General features: G+C 39.7%; 1 long non-coding RNA gene across 1 annotated transcript; it reads left to right on the forward strand.

Annotated features, from left to right (window-relative positions):
- The first annotated feature begins 2,446 nt into the window (after nucleotides 1–2,446).
- On the forward strand, nucleotides 2,447–5,283 carry LOC110016073 (uncharacterized). Its single transcript, XR_013652562.1, has 3 exons — nucleotides 2,447–2,692; nucleotides 4,280–4,359; nucleotides 5,121–5,283. It is a non-coding gene; the product is annotated as an uncharacterized LOC110016073 (long non-coding RNA).
- The last annotated feature ends 927 nt before the right edge of the window (nucleotides 5,284–6,210 follow it).

Consider the following 6,210-nt stretch of genomic DNA (forward strand, 5'->3'; position numbering starts at 1 on the left):
GTGTGTGACTGAAGTCAATGGGCTCTCTTTCCACAAACACTGCAAGCTTGGTGACGATAGCTGCGCATGAACTCTTCCACCCGTTTCAGATCTTCAGAACTCCACCACAGAGGTGCAGCACTGCCATCAACCAACCTTTGACCCTTGCAAGCATGAGGAACTGTCATGGAGGTTTGTGACGCAGGCAATGAAGCAGCTGAGGCTTCAAAAGCAGAAATCAGACAGATTAGTTCAAACATTGTTTTTTCCTGGGCTTTTTACCATCAAAATTCCAGCTTGTTGAGTCAACCTGTATGTCCACTAACAACGATCAAAACCACAGTGACGAATCTGAAACAGAATGACAGAAAATGAACAGAAGTAAAAATTTGAAGCCATCAAGAAATGCATCACTACGTTAGTGATGGTATAGCAGATCCTACAAGTGTACGGACAGGAAGATCTACTTTTATCCATCAAGATTCTGTCATAAGAAGTGACAATTATTTTATTTTCAACAAGTTTTGCTGTTGTTTACAGTCCTAACAGTGAAATCATTGAGTCGTAAATTCATGACACCTTCATTGTCATGGTATAAAACAGCTACTGGTAATTTCATTAAAGAAAAAACTCAGTTGGATTTATTAACATAAGTTGCGATTTTCTCATTCATTCATTTTCTATTCCATTTTTCCCTTTCGGGGGCACAAGGCTGCCGGAGCCTATCCAAGCCACTTGTGGGCAAGGGCAGGGGATGCCCTGGACAGATCGCCAGTCTATTGCAGGGTAGAATGTCCACAATTACACACCCATTCACTCTCACATTCACACCTAGGGACAATTTAGATTAACCAATTCACTTATGAAGCATGTTTTTGGACGGTGGGAGGAAGCCGGAGACCCCGGAGAGAACATGCAAACTCCACACAGAGAGGTCCCCCATTGATGTTGTGTTTTTCATGTCCCCCAGCTGGGACTTGAACCGGGGGCCTTCTTGCTGTGAGGCAAGAGCGCTAACCACGGCGCCACCGTCAGATGCAATTCGTTGTGGTCTATACTCGCCGATCTAGTGAGCATTGATGCGCACTGGTTTTTCGCAGAGACTTCTGGGAAATTTCCAGGGCACTTGATTTTGGAATTGTAGATTCGGACAGCAAAACAAAAAGGTGAACACACTATAGAGTGGACCATGAAGTGAGCTGTGAAGGAATTCGGACACAACCTACAATTCTAAAATCGAAAAGGGATTTTCCAGAAGTGTCTGTGCCAAACCAGTGTGCATCAGTGTTCTCTAGATCAGTGTTTTTCAACCTTTTTTGAGCCACGGCACACTTTAACCTTGACAAAAATCCCGCGGCACACCAGCACCCCCCCCCCCCCCCCCAAAAAAAAAAGCAGAAACTCATAGTCTGTTTTGATCTACAGCCCCCCCCCCCCCCCCCCCGGCAATCTGACGTGCATTTTTGTGATAATTGTGGCAGAAAAAGCAGGAAGTTGCAGATGTTTTTTCTAAAAGATGTAATAAAAGTTAAGTTACATACAAACTGTATGTTCGTTGTGGTTTCAATCCGTGTAACAAGGACGACTCATTGTACGCTGAGGCGCTGTCCCTTTAAGCAAATGCATCATGGGAGATGTAGTGTGAAAACGGCGAGAAACCGGCAGAAACACTTGCGTCTCTGAGTTTCATGGTTTTGTTCACTTGTTCCACGGTCTGATACCGGATTCTGTGGAAAGCTACACCGCTAAAGACGAGCTTTAGCTGGTGTTTTTTTTGGAAATGAGTGAGTTATGAGCTAAATTGGAACAAGGAAGTTTAGACTTTAAACACTTCTGATTGGTCAGACTGATGACATGTGATTAAGCCTTCAAGAATGATTGGTGGAGTCGTGGAGACAGTAAAAGCTGCGGGACTTTTCAGAAAACAGTTATAGCTGCAGGTAAATCGCGGTGCCGTCATTCTTATCAAAATGTCTTTAATAGAATCAATTAAACACAAAGAAATAAGTATTTTATGATCTTTCATATTCCTAACTACTCAGTGTTTTATCAGGACCTGTTTGGATGAACAAAGAGCTGATTTCCTGGAGATGGTTAATGTTTTTAGATCAGTTAATGAGGGCAATTTTCCACGGCACACTTGAGCATCTCCCACGGCACACTGGTGTGCCGCGGCACACTGGTTGAAAAACACTGCTCTAGATTGACAAATACAGACCACAAAGCATTGTGTTTTTTTTAAAATCATCAATGTTTTCGTCATCAAAACACATTGGATTTATAGTTGTGATAAAACACTCACATAAATGTGTTTTTTTTAAATCAATGAGGTCATATTAGCCATGTGAAGAAAAAAAATAGTGAGCACTATATATTTATTTTAGTAATTATGGGTCGGGGTGGGTATTCAGACATAGCATCATATTTTTTTAGCTAATATCGGCTATTAGCTAGCTTTTATAAAAAATAATTTTTCATGTTTTGCACATTTTTAGGTATTTTGTTTTGTGTTACATTTTTTAAGCTTGCTTTTAGCCAATGTTGGCTATTAGCTTGCTTATTTTAAAAACACTTTTCCATGTTTTACACTTTCATTTATTCGTCTTCTGTTTTTGTTCCTTTCGGGTCACAGGGGCTGCTGGAGCCTATCCCGGCCACTTGTGGGCGAAAGCAGACAGGCTGCCAGTCTGTTGCAGTGCTGTTTTAAACATTTGTGGGTATTCTTTTTTGTGTTATTTTTTTAGCTAGTTATTAACTAAATTAGCTATTAGCTAGCTTTTTTTTAAATCCATTTTCCATGTTTTATTCATTTGTGGGTATTGCGTTATATTCTTTAGCTAATATCAGCTAATAGCTAGCTTTTTCCATGTTTTATACATTTGTGGGAAAACTCCAGTGAAAGAGAACATCTGTTAGGGAATGAAAAAGATTTTCTTGGACTATGACACAGACACAACAATCAATTATGCAAACAAACTTTTTTTTTTTTTTAAATCGGATCCAGGCCAAGTTTCTGTCATAAAACTCCAAAATAAAGTTGTCATAATATATCAGTGACTTCTTTTTACTTCTTTACTTACTTTTTTTAACCTAATTTTTTTTAAAATGAGCTATCTATGAAGTGACACAACTTTGATACTAGGTAGGATTTATCTTACAAAAATGAAAAGTGACATATTCTTAAATAATTACCTAAAATTTAAGTCTATTTTGAGGGAAAACAGCCTTCAAAACTCAACACCATACCGTACTGGTCTCTTTGAAAATAGCCAGTTCTCTTGGACCCTAACTCCCCTTCTGAGTCCAAATAAAAACTAAAGAACCTTTCTGTGATGCTGTGTTAGGCGCAGCTGCCGCAATATATCACTGCTGTTTAACTTCCTAGAAAAATGAAAATGATAACTTTTACCCGTCCAGCACCACTGAAGTCATCCTCACATACAGCTTGGTGGTAAACATTTCCGCCAAACCTTGTTTTTTTCTGTCCGCTGTCCAAACTATTATTTGGATTTTGTTGAGACCCAGAGGAGATTTAGAGATTCATACTCTTAAAGTTAAGGATTCCTCTCAGTGTCCCCAATGGTCTTTTAGTTATGATTATGCCATGTTTAGATTAAAAAAAAAAAAAAAAACGGTGTCATTTTGTAGGACATAGCATCTGTAGAGCAGCAAAAAATCCTTGGAGTTGTGGGCAGGACCATTGGCGCAGAGCAACTCCGCCCCCCATCCTGTCTCCTTTGTGTATCGTAACATTAAGTTGAAAGAATTGACAATAATTAAAAAAAATAAAAGCATAGCGTGAGTTTTCTTTTTTGATAGCCTACAAAGACCAATAACTTTTCTTTATGGCAGGTGGAGTGTCACTCAGTAAATTGGTTCCACCTGCGCGCCCCAGGTGCTCACCTGCAAAGGGGTTATAGAGGCGGCTTGCCCCTGGCAGTGTAAGCAGATGTGACCACATTTGGGGACCCTGCTCTTTGTCAGGACCAAAGACCAGTCCTAGCGCAGAGCCTCATCAAAAACAGAACGGGAGAAGTCAACGTAAAGCACGACTAGAGTTGGCATTATAAAACTGTGCGTGTGTGTGTGTGTGTGTGTGTGCACGTTTGTGAGTTAATAGGCATCAAGTGGTTCTAATTATCAGTTTTTATTAACCAATAAAAGCACTGGTCTGTAACGTTTACTGTGAGTTTTTCGAGGGTCTTTGTTGGATATTTAATGAAGTCACTACTACTCCACATGAAGCCACCCATGTGGAGTATAATAATGAATTCGGATGCCATTGTTTTTTTTTTTTTAGATTTGTGGTGCAGTGATAGAGCGGTCGACCTGTGTGCCGAAGCATCCTTGAGCAAGGCACTGAACCCCACATTGCTTCTGGTGGGTATAGGTTGGCGCCGGTGTTTTGCAGTGTGTGAAGGTGTGTGTGGATGAATGGGACTGTGACTGTTAAACCCTTTGAGCCTTAAAAGATGGTATATAAGAATAAACCACCTATCATTGAAAAGACTCATCATTTTAATGTAAAAGCTGTTTTATTTCACATCTTGTCAATTCCATTGTGCAGTAGAAGTAACTAGTGTTCTGTCTGTCCAGCGACTCCCTCTGCTGGTTAAAGATGGTATTAATTAAATGGATTCTTAAATATATCTTTGCAATAAATGGTTGTAAACAAACTATTTTTTTCATTATAACAGGGTTATAAAATTATGCATATTCTGTTCAAGACCTCTTTATGTCTTAAAAGTGATTTTAAGAAAAGGCAGAGCATTTTGCCTATGAAGTTGTACCACAGAGCTGCACTATAAAAAAGCTATCATAAATTTAAGAGGGAAACATTAGAAAAATGTCTTTAACATAAATGTATTCCTTATATTTCAGGAATTTCTTTTAAAATTGATGATACTGTGCATACATAAAAAGGCTTTTGTTTCTAATGAATCAAAAAAAATGTTGTCATCTGCAAACAAATCATTTTCTGTTTCATCCTACGATAAAAATAACAAACATATCTCCTAATGTTTTGTCACAGGTGCCAATAAGATGCTGTGAACACAAAAAAGCACCTGTAAATTACAGAAATCTTTTTTTATTATTATTATCATCGATTGGTGGTCACCATTCACTTCCTCTCATTTTAGCTGTTACCAGAAGTCCCTAATGACTAAGAGCTTGAAGAAATCCAAGACGCCCCAGCAACATGTTTGCAAACAAGAATCCAACGACGGGAGGTAAAAAAAACGTTGGTTCCGATCACACTGCATGCGTTTCCCAGAAACCCGCGTGACTTCTAGCTGAGGACAGACTGAGGATATCTGAACAAAAAGGGGAAAGATCAATCCTACTTACCAAAAAAAAAAAAAAAACTCTTCCACATGAAGACATTCTTTAATATTAGACCTCACTGTTAATGTTTTAAATTTAGCATTCAGTAGGGTTTTTCCTGTAAATTGAACAGATTTTTCTTAAAGCAACGTTCAACAACACTTCCAATAAAAAGCCTATGTAAATGCCCGGCCAGCAAGGTCAAGTGGGCCATATGGCTTAAAAGTGGGCAGAAAATGGGGCCCCACCTTTGTTTGCCCCAAATTGGCTAAAGTGGGCACTGAGTGGGGTTGGCTCACTGGTGGACATTGTAGCGAGCTCCACCGTGGAAACGGCGGACAAACCCACATTTTCTGGCCACTTTTGACCATATGGGGCCTACTTGGCCTTGCTAGCTGGGTGCTGATTTCGGTTTTCCAAGTTCAAAACGTTTGTGTTCACGCGTAGCCACATAGCTTTTTCAGTCGATTTTAGGGCTCTACGTACAAAACGAGCGTTCCAATGTAAACCAAGTGGAACTTTGACCAATCAGGGACTGGGACTTGGTAGTGAGGTATGGATGACATCTGTCTTTTAATTCATTCCAACTGTTTAAAAAAATGTATTATGGAGGAGAAATTAATAATTGGAGTTTGTGTTCGGACAGAATTATACAACACTACGTTTTTCATATTTTGGAAAAAAATCTGAAATAAGATTTGCGAAATTTGCACCACTACGACATTTCGTACCGAGCCTCTTCCAACTATTGGTGGCACACATGCACTGGTAAACGGTAGAAAAAGGAAAAAGAAGAACCCCTCCCTTCTTCTCCTGCATCAACTCCATGGGCTAAACGTGCGTTCAAGAGCCAACGGTTAGCATGCACCACATAGCCAGAGTACCTACTGCATGCCAGGTATGTCC

This window comes from Oryzias latipes, chromosome 2, assembly GCF_053564925.1.
Source record: "Oryzias latipes strain Hd-rR chromosome 2, Olatipes_Hd-rR_3.1".
NCBI classification, from domain to species: domain Eukaryota; kingdom Metazoa; phylum Chordata; class Actinopteri; order Beloniformes; family Adrianichthyidae; genus Oryzias; species Oryzias latipes.